General features: G+C 42.8%; 1 pseudogene; it reads right to left on the bottom strand.

Moving 5' to 3' along the window:
* Window positions 1–567: 567 nt before the first annotated feature.
* Window positions 568–17,135, bottom strand: LOC118947110 (annotated as a pseudogene).
* Between the last annotated feature and the right edge of the window lie 681 nt (window positions 17,136–17,816).

Genomic DNA, 17,816 nt, shown 5'->3' with positions numbered 1-17,816 from the left:
TTAAAAACAACTAGAAAACAACGAATTCCCAAACAGTCCAACTCCTCATAGGATGATCAGTAGTGACCAGGGTTCCATCAGGGTTCCATGATGACATGACAGACACCAGGGTTCCATGATGACATGACAGACACCAAGGTTCCATGATGACATGACAGACACCAGGGTTCCATGATGACATCAAAGCCACCAGGGTTCCAGCAGTCAGGAGTCCAAGTCTTCTCCAAAGGAAGTTGAACCTAACTCTAACTTTCCTCTGTTCTCCTGCTGAGTCCAGAACAGGAGCAGAAGATGCAGCACTCTGGTCTGGCTGGTCTTAGAAAATAATGTACAACCTGGAACCATAAAGGATTCTTCGATTTTCCCCATAGGAGAACCCACTGACAATAGCTATTTTTGGTTCCAAGTAGAACGGTTTAATTAATTCAAGGTTCTACGTGGAACAGTTTCATCACTAAAAGGTTCTAAGTAGAACCTGTTTCACCACCAAAAAGTTATACCTGGGACCAAAAAGGGTTCTCCTATGGGGACAAGAAAAGAGCCCTTTTAGAAAAGCCATTTTTTCTGAGTGTAGTTGTAGTCAGTCAGTCTAGCAGGGAGTCTGGTCTGGAGTAGCCAAACAGTCTGAAGTCTGGTTCATACAGCCTGTAGAGACTCCTCCTGGCCACTAGGGGCACCCTGCTGAACCAGTCCTCCTGCCAGCTGCTGGCCGTGTGGTTCCTGTGAGAGGGGGGGAAGTCAACCACGTTGTCCACCTTCAAAACCCTCAGCAGCTGTTCAGCATCCTCCTCAACCGTCTCCAGCTGACCCACAAAGTCATACTGGGAGGGGGCAGGGGAGAGAGGGGGAGAGAGAGAGAAAGTTAACCCAAACAAATTGACTAGCACGCACCAGCATCAGTCTGTGTTGTCTGTTTTCTTCTTTGTTAACAGTATCCCTTTCCGTCTCATAGTGAGAGAATGAACAGCAAACCTGGTTTCAAGAAACAGATAATGCAACGGCTCTCCCCTATTGGACCTAGATAGTGTGTGTGTGTGTGTATGTATTGATATGTAGGCTGTGTGTGCCATTTTTAAATGTATGTAGTTCTGTCCTTGAGCTGTTCTTGTCTATCAATGTTCTGTATCATGTTCTGTGTTCTGTGCTCTGTGTTCTGTGCTGTGCTGTGTGTTCTGTGCTCTGTGTTCTGTGCTCTGTGCTCTGTGCTGTGTGCTGTGTGCTCTGTGCTCTGTGTGGACCCCAGGAAGAGTAGCTGCTGCTTTTGCAACATCATTTGCCTCATCAATCTACACACAATAACCCATAATGACAAAGGGGATACTGGTTTTTACAAATAAAATACCAATATTTACCCTCAGTAGACAGGGGTCATTTTCATAGAAATACAATTTGTTTTGTTGACATGTCCAAAATTGATATCTTTGAACATGTCTGTAACATTTGATTTGCCCCAAGACACAGTTTTGGAAATCCCTACAATTGCAGAGTTGCCTGAGTACCAACCCAATTGAAAGGTTGCTGCTTAAACAAAACAATAGAAAAGGCTCGACTTCCCTTATATTCTTGTCTACTAGATGAAATGGCTGACCCATTGGCAAAGGTGAAAAAACAATGGGAAGCAGATTTACACAGTGACATGTCCTCTGATGAATGGTCCTTATGACTGAACATGTTCAATACAACCTAGAAAGAAATGGGTAACACATTTATACAAGCTTGTTGAATGGCTGTTGGAGATGCAGCTGAGCCACAGGATCAATCAGTCCTATCTTAAGGACCCGTCCCTCTACTGCACTGGTAGAATAGTAGAATCCATGTTATTTGTAAAGTAGTGGGAACTGATGTTTGCTGGTCTGATAAATGCAGAACTCTTCTTTCACAAGAAGGTGGATCTTGTTGGCCCTTACTTCTGCCAAAATACTTATTCTTAGACATTGGATAATAATCTAGTATTTTCATATATTACCTGTATTTGACAGGGGTGGCATAGCCGGTAGACCTGTCTCCAGTGCTCGTTGAAGGGGGCGTCGCTCTCCGTCTTGGGGTCCAGTAGGTATTGGACGAACTCTGAGAAGGAGGGGCGGATTCCCGCAGGAAACGCGTCGCCCACTGCCGCGGGAGGTTCAGAGTGGTTACCATAGCGACGGAGCATGAGCAGAGCGAATCGGCGGTAGAATTCCTCGTTGGGCTGCTCAAACTTGTTCCGATACGCTGAGATGAGGCGGACGAACGGATCTCTGACGAACAGGAACTTAGTGTACTTCTGGAGCTTCACCTTGACAATAAACAAAACCACCTTTATTAAAACCACCTTCAAAACAAATACACAGTGCATTTGGAAAGAATTCACATTTTGTTACGTTGCAGCCTTATTTTAAAAATGGATTCAATATGTTTTCCCCCCTCAATCTACACACAATACCCCATAATGACATCACAATACCCCATAATGACATCACAATACCCCATAATGACACCACAATACCCCATAATGACACCACAATACCCCATAATGACATCACAATACCCCATAATGACATCACAATACCCCATAATGACATCACAATACTCCATAATGACATCACAATACCCCATAATGACAAAGGTACAAGTTGATACAGGTTTTTAGAAATGTTTTAAAATGTATTACAAATAAAAACAGATATACCTTATTTATAATAAGTATTCAGACCCTTCGCTATGAGACTTGAAATTGAGCTCAGGTGAATCCTGTTTCCATTGGTCATCCTTGAGATGTTTCTACAACTTTATTGGAGTCCACCTGTGATAAATTCAATTGATTGGACAGGATTTGGAAAGGCCTGTTTATATAAGGTCCCACAGTGTATGTCAGAGCAGAAACCAAGCCATGAGGTTGAAGGAATTGTCCGTAGAGCTCCGAGACAGGATAGTCTTGAGGCACAGATCTGGGGAAGGGAACCAAAACATTTCTGCTGTATTGATGGTCCCCAAGAACACAGTGTCCTCCATCATTCTGAAATGGAAGAAGTTTGGAACCACCAAGACTCTTCCTGGAACTGGCCGCCCGGCCAAACTGAGCAATCGGGGAAGAAGGGCCTTGGTCAAAGAGGTGACCAAGAACCCGATGGTCACTCTGAAAGAACTCCAGAGTTCGTCTGTGGAGATGGGAGAACCTTCCAGAAGGACAACCATCTCTGCAGCACTCCACCAATCAGGCCTTTATGATAGAGTGGCCAGACGGAAGCCACTTCTCATTAAAAGGCACATGACAGCCCACTTGGAGTTTGCCAAAAGGCACCTAAAGACTCTCCGACCATGAGAAACAAGATTCTCTGATGAATCCAAGATTGAACTTTTTGGCCTGAATGCCAAGCGTCACATCTGGAGGCACCATCCCTACAGTGAAGCACGGTGGTGGCAGCATCATGCTGTGGGGATGTTTGTCAGCGGCAGGGACTGGGAGACTAGTCAGGATCGAGGGAAAGATGAACGGTGCAAAGTACAGAGAAATCCTTGATGAAAACCTGCTCCAGAGCGCTCAGGACTTCGGACTGGGGTGAAGGTTCACCTTCCATCTCTGGAGAGACCTGAAAACAGCTGTGCAGCAACGCTCCCCATCCAACCTGACAGAGCTTGAGAGGATCTGTAGAGAAGAATGTGAGAAACTCTCCAAATACAGGTGTGCCAAGGTTGTAGCATCATACCCAGGAAGACTCTACGATGTAATCGCTGCCAAAGGTGCTTCAACAAACTACTAAGTAAAGGGTCTGGAAACTTATTTAAATGACATTGAAGTTTTATTTTTAATATATTTGCACACATTTCTAAAACTGTTTTTTGCTTTGTCATTATGGGGTATTGTGATGTCATTATGGGGTATTGTGATGTCATTATGGGATATTGTGATGTCATTATGGGATATTGTGTATAGATTGATGAGGGGGAAAAAACAATTTAATCAATTTTAGAATAAGGCTGTAACGTAACAAAATGTGGAAAAAGGGGTCTGAATACTTTCCAAATGCACTGAATACATCACTTTCAGCTTTATATAATAAATTAAACCAAATGTGCCAGCTGTGAACTGACCACCAGCAGGGTGCATGTCAGCTGTTAACTGACCACCATCAGGGTTCATGTCAGCTGTTAACTGACCACCATCAGGGTTCATGTCAGCTGTTAACTGACCACCATCAGGGTTCATGTCAGCTGTTAACTGACCTTCATCAGGGTTCGTGTCAGCTGTTAACTGACCACCATCAGGGTTCATGTCAGCTGTTAACTAACCACCATCAGGGTTCATGTCAGCTGTTAACTGACCACCATCAGGGTTCATGTTAGAGGTAAGAGATTAGAAGTGAACTGACCTTCATCAGGTGTCGTGAGAACTTCCCGTAGCGTTTCCAGAACTTGTTGAAGGTGAAGTGGAGGCTGCTGTTGTGGACCATCTCCTGAGGAACCGCCAGAGGGTCCCTGTACGGAACTCCCTCCTGGAGCAGACTCTCACTGAGCACGATCATGATCCTCTTCCAGTTACTACACGCCACCTACAGTCAATATAAATATACATACAATATACAGTGGGGCAAAAAGGTATTTAGTCAGCCACCAATTGTGCAAGTTCTCCCACTTAAAAAGATGAGAGGCCTGTAATTTTCATCATAGGTACACTATGACAGACAAAATGAGAAAAAAATCCAGAAAATCACATTGTAATATTTTTTATGAATTTATTTGAAAATTATGGTGGAAAATAAGTTTTTGGTCAATAACAAAAGTTTCTCAATACTTTGTTATATACCCTTTGTTGGCAATGACAGAGGTCAAACGTTTTCTGTAAGTCTTCACAAGGTTTTCACACACTGTTGCTGGTATTTTGGCCCATTCCTCCATGCAGATCTCCTCTAGAGCAGTGATGTTTTGGGGCTGTTGCTGGGCAACACAGACTTTCAACTCCCTCCAAAGATTTTCTATGGGGTTGAGATCTGGAGACTGGCTAGGCCACTCCAGGACCTTGAAATGCTTCTTACGAAGCCACTCCTTCATTGCCCGGGCGGTGTGTTTGGGATCATTGTCATGCTGAAAGACCCAGCCACGTTTCATCTTCAATGCCCTTGCTGATGGAAGGAGGTTTTCACTCAAAATCTCACGATACATGGCCCCATTCATTCTTTCCTTTACACGGATCAGTCGTCCTGGTCCCTTTGCAGAAAAACAGCCCCAAAGCATGATGTTTCCACCCCCATGCTTCACAGTAGGTATGGTGTTCTTTGGATGCAACTCAGCATTCTTTGTCCTCCAAACACGACGAGTTTAGTTTTTACCAAAAAGTTATATTTTGGTTTCATCTGACCATATGACATTCTCCCAATCTTCTTCTGGATCATCCAAATGCTCTCTAGCAAACTTCCGACGGGCCTGGACATGTACTGGTTTAAGCAGGGGGACACGTCTGGCACTGCAGGATTTGAGTCCCTGGCGGCGTAGTGTGTTACTGATGGTAGGCTTTGTTACTTTGGTCCCAGCTCTCTGCAAGTCATTCACTAGGTCCCCCTGTGTGGTTCTGGGATTTTTGCTCACTGTTCTTGTGATCATTTTGACCCCACGGGGTGAGATCTTGCGTGGAGCCCCAGATCGAGGAAGATTATCAGTGGTCTTGTATGTCTTCCATTTCCTAATAATTGCTCCCACAGTTGATTTCTTCAAACCAAGCTGCTTACCTATTGCAGATTCAGTCTTGTGGACAGGTGTCTTTTATACTGATAAGTTCAAACAGGTGCCATTAATACAGGTAACGAGTGGTGGACAGAGGAGCCTCTTAAAGAAGAAGTTACAGGTCTGTGAGAGCCAGAAATCTTGCTAGTTTGTAGGTGACCAAATACTTATTTTCTACCATAATTTGCAAATAAATTCATTAAAACTCCTACAATGTGATTTTCTGGAATTTTTTTTTTCTCATTTTGTCTGTCATAGTTGAAGTGTACCTATGATGAAAATTACAGGCCTCTCTCATATTTTTAAGTGGGAGAACTTGCACAATTGGTGGCTGACTAAATACTTTTTTGCCCCACTGTATACAGTACCAGTCAAAAGTTAGGACACACCTATTCATTCAAGGGTTTTCTTTATTTTGACTATTTTCTATATTGTAAAATAATAGTGAAAACATCAAAACTATAAAATAACACATATGGAATCACGTAGTAACCAAACAAGTGTTAAACAAATCAAAATATATTTTCTATTGTAGCCACCCTTTGCATAGCTTTGCACACTCTTGGCATTCTCTCAACCAGCTTCATGAGGATTGCTTTTCCAACCGTATTGAAGGAGTTCCCACATATGCTGAGCACTTGTTGGCTGATTTTCCTTCACTCTGCATTCCAACTCATCCCAAACCATCTCAATCTCAAGAGGTGGGGTGATTGTGGAGGCCAGGTCATCTAATGCATTACTCCATCACTCTCCTTCTTCTAATCCCTACACAGCCAAGTAAGACCCAGCACCACATTGGACAGTAGGTATGGGCTTCTTTTCTGCATCTTTCTTTTAACTCCACTGGTGTGCATGGCCAAAGACCTGGCCAAAGACCTCTACTTTTATGTCATCCTAAAAATGTAAACGCCTGGAGATTGCTAAACGGCATTGGAACTTGGATTGGAACCTGTGCAATGGTCAGATTACATAAAAATAGAGCTCTTTGGCCAAGCACACCAGTGGTGGGTTTGACTCCGAGTGGCACAGCGGTCTGAGGCACTGCATCTCAGTGCTGAGACCCTGACCTGTTCACCTGACGTGCTACCTTGTCCGGACTTTATTTATTTGTTTAACTCTCTCTCTCTACCGCACCTGCTGTCTCTAACTCTGAATGCTCGGCTATGAAAAGCCAACTGACATTTACTCCTGAGGTGCTGACCTGTTAAACCCTCTATCAATCAATCAAATGTATTCATAAAGCCCTTCATACATCAGCCGATATCACAAGGTGCTATACAGAAACCCAGCCTAAAACCCCAAACAGCAAGCAATGCAGATGTAGAAGCACGGTGGCTAGGAAAAACTCCCTAGAAAGGCCAGAACCTAGGAAGAAACCTAGAGAGGAACCAGGCTGTGAGGGGTGTTCAGTCCTCTTCTGGCTGTGACGGGTGAAGATTATGGCCAAGGTGTCCAAGATGTTCAAACGTTCATAGATGACCAGCAGGGTCAATTAATAATAATCAGGGGGTGCAACAGGTCAGCACCTCAGGAGCTAACCACTGTGATGATTATTATTATTTGACCCTGCTGGTCATTATGAACATTTGAACAACTTGGCCATGTACTGTTATAATCTCCACGCAGCACAGCCAGAAGAGGACTGGCCACCCCTCACAGCCTGGTTCCTCTCTAGGTTTCTTCCTAGGTTCTGGCCTTTCTTGGGAGTTTTTCCTAGCCACCGTGCTTCTACATCTGCATTGCTTGCTGTTTGGGGTTTTAGGCTGGTGTAAAAATGGCTTCATGAACATATTTGATTTGATTAGAGGCATCACTACAGGTTCGAATCCAGGCTGTATCACAACCGGCCGTGATTGGGAGTCCCATAGGGCGGCGCACAATTGGCACAGCGTCGTCCGGGTTTGGCCATCATTGTAAATAGGTCAGTTAATAATTTGTTCTGAACTGACTTGCCTGGTTAAATAAAGGTTAAATAAAACAATATGAGCCCGTGGCCGTTTGTGTGTGTGTGTGTGTGTGTGTACCTTGGGGACATAGCAGTATATGATACCGTGGCGGTCGTCGACGATCAGGTGATCCAGCTCCCTGTTGGGGATGTCGTCAAACGAACGGTTCTTTCCGGAAAAGCCAGGTCATCACCATGGTGACAGAGGTCATGGAGACGCTGCCGCCTTCTCTCCTGAAAAGAGAGAGAGTGGGGAGAGAGCGGAGGGGGGAGAGAGCGAGAGGCATGAAAACAAGAGTGAGAGGTGAGAGAGAGAAACAAATTTGACCCCAATAACTACTGTGGGATATTTGTCAACAGCAACCTTGGGAAAATCCTCTGCATTGAGCAAATGTCAAATTGTATTTTTTTACCAAATTACTGTATGATAGACCACGTACTCACCCTGCATACCCTAATTAACAAACAAACTAACTAAAAGAAAGGCAAAGTCTTCTCATGCTTTGTTGATTTCAAAAAATATTTGACTCAATTTGGTATGAGGGCCTGCTATACAAATTGATGGACAGTGGTGTTGGGGGTAAAACATACGACATTATAAAATCTATGTACACAAAAAACAAGTGTGCAGTTAAGATTGGCAAAAAAAAAAACATTTCTTTCCACAGGGTTGTGGAGTGAGACAGGGATGCAGCTTGAGCCCCACCCTCTTCAACATATATATCAAGGAATCGGTGAGGGCACTAGAACAGTCTGCAACCGGCCTCACCCTACTAGAATCTGAAGTCAAATGTCTACTGTTTGCTGATGATCTGGTGCTCCTGTCCCCAAACAAGGAGGGCCTACAGCAGCACCAAGATCTTCTGCACAGATTCTGTCAGACCTGGGCCCTGACAGTAAATCTCAGTAAGACAAAAATAATGGTGTTCCAAAAAAGGTCCAGTTACCAGGACCACAAATAAAAATTCCATCTAGACACCGTTGCCCTAGAGCACACAAAAAACTATACACAACTCGGCCAAACATCAGTGCCACAGAGCTGTGATCGATCTGAGAGACAAGGCAAGAAGAGCCTTCTATACCATAAAAAGGAACATACCATTTAAAATCCCAATTAGGATCTGGCTAAAAATACTCGAATCATGTTATAGAACCCATTGCCCTTTATGGTTTTGAGGTATGGGGTCCGCTCACCAACCAAGAATAAACTAAATGAGACAAACACCAAATTGAGACATGCATGCAGAATTCTGCAAAAACATCCTCTGTGTACAAAGTAAAACATGCAGAGTAATGTATGCAGAGCAGAATTAGGCCGATACCTGCTAATTATCAAAATCCAGAAAAGAGCTGTTAAATTCTACAACCACCTAAAAGGAAGCAATTCCCAAACCTTCCATAACAAAGCCATCACCTACAGAGAGATGAATCTGGAGAAGAGTCCCCTAAGCAAGCTGGTTCTGCGACTCTGTTCATAAACACAAACACAAACAGACCCCACTGAGTCCCAGGACAGCAACACAATTAGACCCAATCATGAGAAAACAAAAGATAATTACTTGAGACATTGGAAAGAATTAACAAAAAAACTGAGCAAACTGGAATGCTATTTGGTCCTAAACAGAGAGCACCGTGGCAGAATACCTGACCACTGTGACTGACACAAACTTAAGGAAAGCTTTGACTATGTACAGACTTAGAGAGCATAGCCTTGCTATTGAGAAAGGACGCCATAGGCAGACCTGGCTAGCAAGAGAAGACAGGCTATGTGCACACTGCCCACAAAATGAGGTGGAAACTAAGCTGCACTTCCTAACCTCCTGCCCAATGTATGACCATATTAGAGACACATATTTCCCTCAGATTAAACACAGACCTACAAAGAATTAAAAAACAAACCCAATTTTGATAAACTCCCATATTTACTCGGTGAAATACCAGTGCGCCATCACAGCAGCAAGATGTGTGACCTGTTGCCACAAGAAAAGGGAAACCAGTGAAGAACAAACACATTTAAGTTTGATTTATTTTCCCTTTTGTACTTTAACTATTTGCAAGTGATAAGACATTTGAAATGTCTTTATTCTTTTTAACTTTTGTGAGTGTAATGTTTTCTGTAAATTTGTATTGTTTATTTCACTTTTGTTTATTATCTACTTCACTTGCTTTGGCAATGTAAACAGATGTTTTCCCATGCCAACAGAGCCCTTACATTGAATTGCATTGAGAGGGAGGGTTAGGATTACCTGTCCTAGTCGTTTCTCGGGGTCGATGGGCGTCAGATGGACTTTCCACTCCCTCCGGGGAACGTACCGCTCCTCAGCGTGCTCTGATTGGTTGGCAGAGTCTGGGGGGGCGGAATCTGTAGGATCATTGGTTCCCTCCAGGAACTGGTTTACGAAGGCATTGATGTCAGAGAGGAAGGAGGGGGTTGGGTGTGTGGGGGAGTGGTGAGGGGCGGGCCGGGGGGAGAGGGGGGGCAGGTAGAGGTGAGAGGCTCCAACGTCGTCCCAGTAGAGAATAATCAACAGGATCATAAAGACTGAACCCAGAACCAGAGAGACACGGAACCACCTCCACTTCCCCATGTTGACACCCTTAACACAAGTAGCAGAGAACATAGACTGTTACACAAACACTGTTACACAAACACACTAGAGGTCGACCCATTAATCGAAATGGCCGATTAATTAGGGCCAAATTTCAAGTTTTCATAACAATCGGGAATCTGCATTTTTGGACGCCGATTATGGCCGATTACATTGCACTCCACGAGGAGACTGCGTGGCAGGCTGACTACCTGTTACACGAGTGCAGCTAGGAGCCAAGGTAAGTTGCTAGCTAGCATTAAACTTATCTTATAAAAAACGATCAATCTTCACAACTACACATGGTTGATGATATTACTAGTTTATCTAGCTTGTCCTGCGTTGTATATAATCGATGCGGTGCCTGTTAATTTAGCATCAAATCACAGCCTACTTTGCCAAACGGGGGATGATTTAACAAGCGAATTCACGAAAAAAGCACTGTCGTTGCACCAATGTGTGCCTAACCATAAACATCAATGCCTTTCGTAAAATCAATACACAAGTATATATTTTTAAACCTGCATATTTTGTTCATATTGCCTGCTAACATGAATTTATATTAACTAGGGAAATAGTGTCACTTCTCTTGCATTCTGTGCAAGCAGAGTCAGGGTAAATGCAGCAATTTGGGCTGCCTGGCTTGTTGCGAACTGTGTGAAGACCATTTCTTCCTAACAAAGACCGTAATTAATTTGACAGAACATAATTATGACATAACATTAAAGGTTGTGCAATGTAACAGCAATATTCAGACTTAGATAAAATACGGAACGGTTCCGTCTTTCACTGAAATCATTTATGTTTTGTTTTCAAAATGATAGTTTCCGGATTTGACCATATTAATGACCTAAGGCTCGTATTTCTGTGTGTTGTTATAATTAAATCTATGATAGAGCAGTCTGACTAAGTGGTGGTAGGCAGCAGCAGGCTCGTAAGCATTCATTCAAACAGCACTTTCCTGCGTTTGCCAGCAGCTCTTCGCTGTGCTTCAAGCATTGAGCTGTTTATGACTTCAAGCCTGTCAACTCCCGAGATTAGGCTGGCAATACTATAGTGCCTATAAGAACATCCAATAGTCAAAGGTATATGAAATACAAATGGTATAGAGAGAAATAGTCCTATAATAACTACAACCTTGTCGTATTGATGAGACCAAGGCGCAGCGTGATATGAATACATACTTATTTTAATAAAGAAAGAACACTAAACAAAATAACCGTGACGCTATATAAACCGAGTGCTGACAGGCAACTACACATAGACAATAACTCACAAAACCAAAATGGAAAATGGCAACCTAAATAGGATCCCCAATCAGAGACAACGATAAACAGCTGCCTCTGATTGGGAACGAATTCAGGCCACCATAGACCTACATTTACCTAGACATACCAAAACCCCATAGATGTACAAAAACCCTAGACAAGACAAAAACACACATAGCACCCTCGTCACATTCTGACCTAACCAAAATAATAAAGAAAACAAAGATAACTAAGGTCAGGGTGTAACAAAACCTAAAACTTTTTCCCTGGGAATATTGAAGACTCATGTTAAAAGGAACCACCAGCCTTCATATGTTCTCATGTTCTGAGCAAGGAAGTGAAACGTTAGCTTTCTTACATGGCACATATTGCACTTTTACTTTCTTCTCCAACACTTTGTTTTTGCATTATTTAAACCAAATTGAACATGTTTCATTATTTATTTGAGACTAAATTGATTTTATTGATGTATTATATTAAGTTAGAATAAAAGTGTTCATTCAGATTTGTTGTAATTGTCATTAATACAAATATATATATAAAAATCGTCCGATTAACCGATATCGGCTTTTTTTCGTCCTCCAATAAATCGGTATCGGCGTTGAAAAATCAGAATCGGTCGACCTCTAAAACACACACACTGAATTCAGGACTTGTGAAATTAATAATTTAATTAATTTATCCAAATAATTTAACCTTCTTTTTGCTGGTCTGGCTTTCAAGTTTGTCTATGAAAATGCCCTTTTTTTATTATCACAATTAAAACCAGAATCATGCTTAATGCACATTCACTAATAATGACTCACTTCACGTAGCAGACATTATAGAAAATTACCAAAGATCTCATAAACAATCTCTCAAGCACAAGCCTAGGTGCTAGTGCAGGGGTGGGCAATTCCAGTCCTCAGGGCCTGATTGGTATCAGTTTTGTCCCAGCTAACACACCTAACTCCAATAATGACCTAATCATGAGAAAAAGTCGCTAACTATAGTGACAAAGTTGCTAAATATAGGGACAAAGTCATTGGAAGGGTCTGAAAGTTGCTAAATATAGGGACAAAGTAACTAAATATAGCGACAAAGTAACAAAATATAGCGACAAAGTAACAAAATATAGGGACAACGTATCAAAATATAGGGACAAAGTAACTAAATATAGGGACAAGTCATTACAAATAGCGCCAAAGTAACTAAATGTAGGGACAAGTCATTACATATAGCGGCAAAGTAACTAAATATAGCGACAAAGTAACTAAATATAGGGACAAAGTAACTAAATATAGGGACAAAGTCACTGGAAGGGTCTGAGAAGTCACTAAATATAGGAACAAAGTAACTAAATATAGGGACAAAGTAACAAAATATAGGGACAAAGTAACAAAATATAGGGACAAAGTCATTGGAAGGGTCTGAAATGTTGCTAAATATAGGAACAAAGTAACTAAATATAGGGACAAAGTAACTAAATATAGGGACAAAGTCATTGGAAGGGTGTGAAATGTTGCTAAATATAGGAACAAAGTAACTAAATATAGGGACAAAGTAACTAAATATAGGGACAAGTCATTACATTAGCAGCACTGGTAAGAATTGTTAGTGCCAGTTGCTATCAAACGGAGCACAGCCATTGGTTCCCCAACATTCTGGGCAGTGCTTAGCGAAAGGTCAGCTGAATGTAAAATAGGCCTACAGTATCAGTTCAAATGAACTGTCTGGGAAAGGAGATGGTGTGATCACTTTGGCCGCTCATGATAACATTGTTGCACTGATGCATTGCAAATAGTTGCACAGGACAGACAGAGAGATGAGCACAGTGTAAAAGAAGACCCAAAAGAATTGACAGCATTAGAATAATGGAAATCACTTGCAAACCACTGCAGCAACAAGGCAAGCAATGACATGCTGTAAAAGATGCGCAGGATAAACAGCATGTTTCATTAAATCTACTCGAGCAGTCTTTATCAAACCCAGGTATGTGACCGGCGCCGGTCCATGGAGGAATGCTTGTCGGTCTGCAGAATATTTGTCTTGAATATGTTTGGGGGGTTATTTGGTCCACGGCATATATTTGACTCTTGCCCTAGGACCACTTGCGAAGTATAGCAACACCAAATACACACACACACAAGCTAGCCCTGCTCCACAGTCTGCATGCTCTCTGGCCGTGTCTAGACTTGACAGTTCATGCAGCTTTTGTATTCTGATCATTGAATTCCGACACGTCATGGATCTGCACCTACATTTAAATGTGTCTACTTTGTCCACATTGTGTCCAGATTCCCTTGACTGAAATGCCAGTATGCATTCTGCAAACAGTGGAACAGGCTAAATCTGATAATAACACGACAACCTGATAGCAGTTGCCCACTATCCAGCTAACTTATGTAGCTAGACAGCCAGCTAGCAAAGCTAAAGAGACACGCTAGGAATGGATTTCCTCCAACGTTTAATGGAAAAAGGTGCCTCGCTCCCAAAACACGTTTTCTGGAGATTTGTGGGTGAAGTACTGATAACGTCTCCCACTGTATGTGCTTTCGGCAGCCTGATAGTCCAGACTGAGGAGAAATCCGCACATAATGCATCCCTGACCACCTCCCGGAGTGGTCACCCAGATATGAACACAATCAGACTTTTGTGCATCTAGACTTGTCTTTTCAATGCGATCTTCGTATTCTGTTAGCAGAAGTCGCATGTAAGTGTCAAGCGTAGACACCCAGCCTCTTTCTCCCTGGATTTGTTTCAAAGGAAAGCTGCCTACCAAAACCGGTCTGTGTGATATGTCAGACCTGCCTCAGCAACAATGCTATGAAGCCATAAAACATTTGCTGACATTTAGAAACAAAGCATCAACATCTCAAGGATAACATAGAGCTACAGAGCTACTATTTTTATTTCTTAACTGGTTATTGAAGCGCTCTTCCCATTCTCCATTCAAGTGCTTAGGTAATGGTAAGTAGGCTTCAGCGTGTCACACACCACTGCAATGAGCTGGAGGCAGAATGCATTTTAAAAACATACTTAATTGTGTGAAACCTTAACGTTTTACTTCAAATTATGAGGCACTTTGCTTCAAAGTAGCCGAGCCAAAATCCATTTCTATAAATGTGGAGGCATTTATTTTAGGGCGGGCAGGTGAGTGGAGCTGAGTCCAGCTGAGTGGATAAGAGCATTGGGCCAGTAACCGAAAGGTTGCTGGTTTGAATCCCCGAGCCAACTAGGTGAAAAACCTATGGATGTGCCCTTGAGCAAGGAACTTAACACTAATTGCTCTGGAAAAGAGCATCTGCTAAATGACTAAAATGTAAAAAAAATAAAAATAAAGATTTCCATATGACATTGAAACCAGTAACCTATTTCTCTCGTGTTTTATTAGTTTTCAAATACATTTGCTTTAATTTTACAGTAGCCAAAGGCACAATCCTAGTCATATTAGCATCCCATGCTAGTTGATGATAATCCTGGTCATATTAGCATCCCATGCTAGTTGATGATAATCCTGGTCATATTAGCATCCCATGCTAGTTGATGATAATCCTGGTCATATTAGCATCCCATGCTAGTTGATGATAATCCTGGTCATATTAGCATCCCATGCTAGTTGATGATAATCCTGGTCATATTAGCATCCCATGCTAGTTGATGATAATCCTGGTCATATTAGCATCCCATGCTAGTTGATGATAATCCTAGTCATATTAGCAATCTTCAAAGTGCATCGGAATTTGGTAAGAAGGACTTCATTGCATCCTGTAGTTGCATGTTCTGCCAAAATGAATTACCATAATGTAAATGTAATTCTGTCATTCTGAGCACTGTGGGTGAATTACCATAATGTAAACATTCTGAGCACTGTGGGTGAATTACCATAATGTAAATGTAATTCTGTCATTCTGAGCACTGTGGGTGAATTACCATAATGTAAACATTCTGAGCACTGTGGGTGAATTACCATAATGTAATGTAATTCTGTCATTCTGAGCACTGTGGGTAAATTACCATAATGTAAATGTAATTCTGTCATTCTGAGCACTGTGGGTGAATTACCATAATGTAAATGTGATTCTGTCATTCTGAGAGCACTGTGGGTGAATTACCATAATGTAAATGTGATTCTGTGGGTGGATGCATAATCAGATTACCAACCATGCATATGGGTCCAGAGACACATTTTCCTAACGGAAACCCTGGTACGTACGCACACGCACACTAAGGACCTATAACCTATTACTACTAATAATAAAGGTTATGTGGCTGTCATTCCAATTATTATTATTTTTATTGATGTTTTACTAGTGATATTCTTCCTACTGTTCTTGCTATTGCAGTTGTTGTTGTTGCATCTGCCCCTCTCAGATAAAAATATAGTAATTACTATTCCATCTCTTCTGAAGTGTTCTCTGTGTTAAAACACAGAGCTTCACAGTTATTTTCCAACCATTCTAAATATGGAACTCTGCAGCTATAGTGTGTCACTTCCTCTTCCTGTAGAGATGTACACACACAATTCTGTAGTTAGAAGCAGAGGAGAGAAGAGGGAGGGGAGGAGAGGAGAGGAAGACAGGAGAGAGGAGAAGAGGAAGAGAGTGGAGAGATGAGAGGAGGGAGAGGAGGACAGGAGAGAGGGGAGGAGAGATGAGAGGAGGAGAGACAAAAGGAGGAGTGGAGAGGAAAGGAGGAGAGGAGGTTAAAGGGAGGAGAGGAGGGAGAGGAGGGCAGGAGAGAGGAGGGAGGAGAGATGAGAGGAGGAGAGATGAGAGGAGGGAGAGGAGGACAAGGGAGAGGAAGGCAGGAGAGATGAGGAGAGATGAGGACAAGGGAGAGGAGGGCAGGAGAGAGGAGGGGAGGAGAGATGAGAGGAGGAGAGATGAGGAGAGGTGAGAGGAGGACAGGAGAGGAAAGGACTGGAGAGAGGAGGATAAAAGGGAGGAAAGGAGAGTGGGGGAGAGGAGAGAGGGGAGGAGTCTGTATGCTCCAGGAAGAAATAAGACTATTAGTCCGATTCCTTCACTCACTGTTCCACACAACTCGCATAGGAAACATGGGACTGACACACACACACGTCTCACCTTCAGCTAGATGATATAAGAGCAGATGGGTTAGAGATTATGGTTAGGTTATGGGTTCAGATACACCGTTATTACAGCGGGGTTTAGTCACGTGCAGCAGCAGCAGCCCGGTTGGGTCTCGCGAATACAATGTCGCCTTTCACAGCGCAAGGCGAGGAGCGAACAGAACGGGCTTTACATCAGGAGCTGTTTAGAAACGGATTGAGCTGCGACTGATGAATATACATACTTCTAAGGGTGTGGTTAGATGCATACACATGTTAGGGAAAGGAGATTCGGGTCTGGGATGGAGAGAGGAGGACAATTATCTGTGACTAGTTTGCAGACCAGCGGTCTCTTCTCCTTACTCAGCCCTGTCAGACACCCTGTTTCCCAGCGGAGCGCAGCTCAGTGACACGGAGCTGTATCTCTCTGTACCATGTACTCTAACACTATCTATCATGACGTTAGAGACTCTTTATTACCGGAAAACACAACTCACCTCCGCCAGGGTCTCGAGCTCTCCCCGTTCCCGCCGCGTCAGCTGAGATGCGCAAGCAGCTTATTTGTGTCCAGATCGAGAGGCTGTTCACAAAGCACGGAAACATCGCGAGAGTTTGTGCTCTGTTTCTACAGCGCGAGTATGAATCAAAAGTATGGGGCCAATTGCATGTATTGAATTAAAATAAAGCATAAACATGGAAAATAAAGTTGACAATGTAAAACATGATATTTGCAAGGAAAGGTGAAATAATGGATGTCTGAAATCATTTTTTTTTGTATACTGTGGAGAAAGATGCTGGTATATGTATGTTTACTCAGCCAGCGGCGATTCATTTGCAGTCTGGACGCGGAGGGTGAACATCTCCTGCTCTGACTGCTGCTCGAGGACTGGGCCACATGTGAGTGCTTTGGGACGTGGGTGGGGCCCATGGCAGCACCTGCTGCTCATTGAGAAGAGTAAGACGTCAGAGTCTCCAAAAGTCCTAATAACACCAGAAAAGGTCGCTAGATTTGTCGCTATTTTGAAAATGTGTCCTTAGAGGGGTCTGAATACTCGCTAAATATAGCGACAAAGTCGCTGAGTTGGCAACAGTGCCTTGAAGTAATTGTTTCCCTTGCTCTGCAAAGGCCACACCTTTGTGGAGTGATAGGTAACGATGCTTCGAGGATGTTGATGTGTGCAGAGGGTCACAGGTATGGGTGAGGAGAGGGACGGAAACAAAACTGTTACACAGCATGAGAAGAGCTAGGGAATTGATGGGGAACATGT

The sequence above is a fragment of the Oncorhynchus mykiss genome, unplaced genomic scaffold, assembly GCF_013265735.2.
Source record: "Oncorhynchus mykiss isolate Arlee unplaced genomic scaffold, USDA_OmykA_1.1 un_scaffold_130, whole genome shotgun sequence".
NCBI classification, from domain to species: domain Eukaryota; kingdom Metazoa; phylum Chordata; class Actinopteri; order Salmoniformes; family Salmonidae; genus Oncorhynchus; species Oncorhynchus mykiss.
Note: the sequence above shows the minus strand (reverse complement) of the source record. Positions and strands in the feature narration are given on the sequence as shown.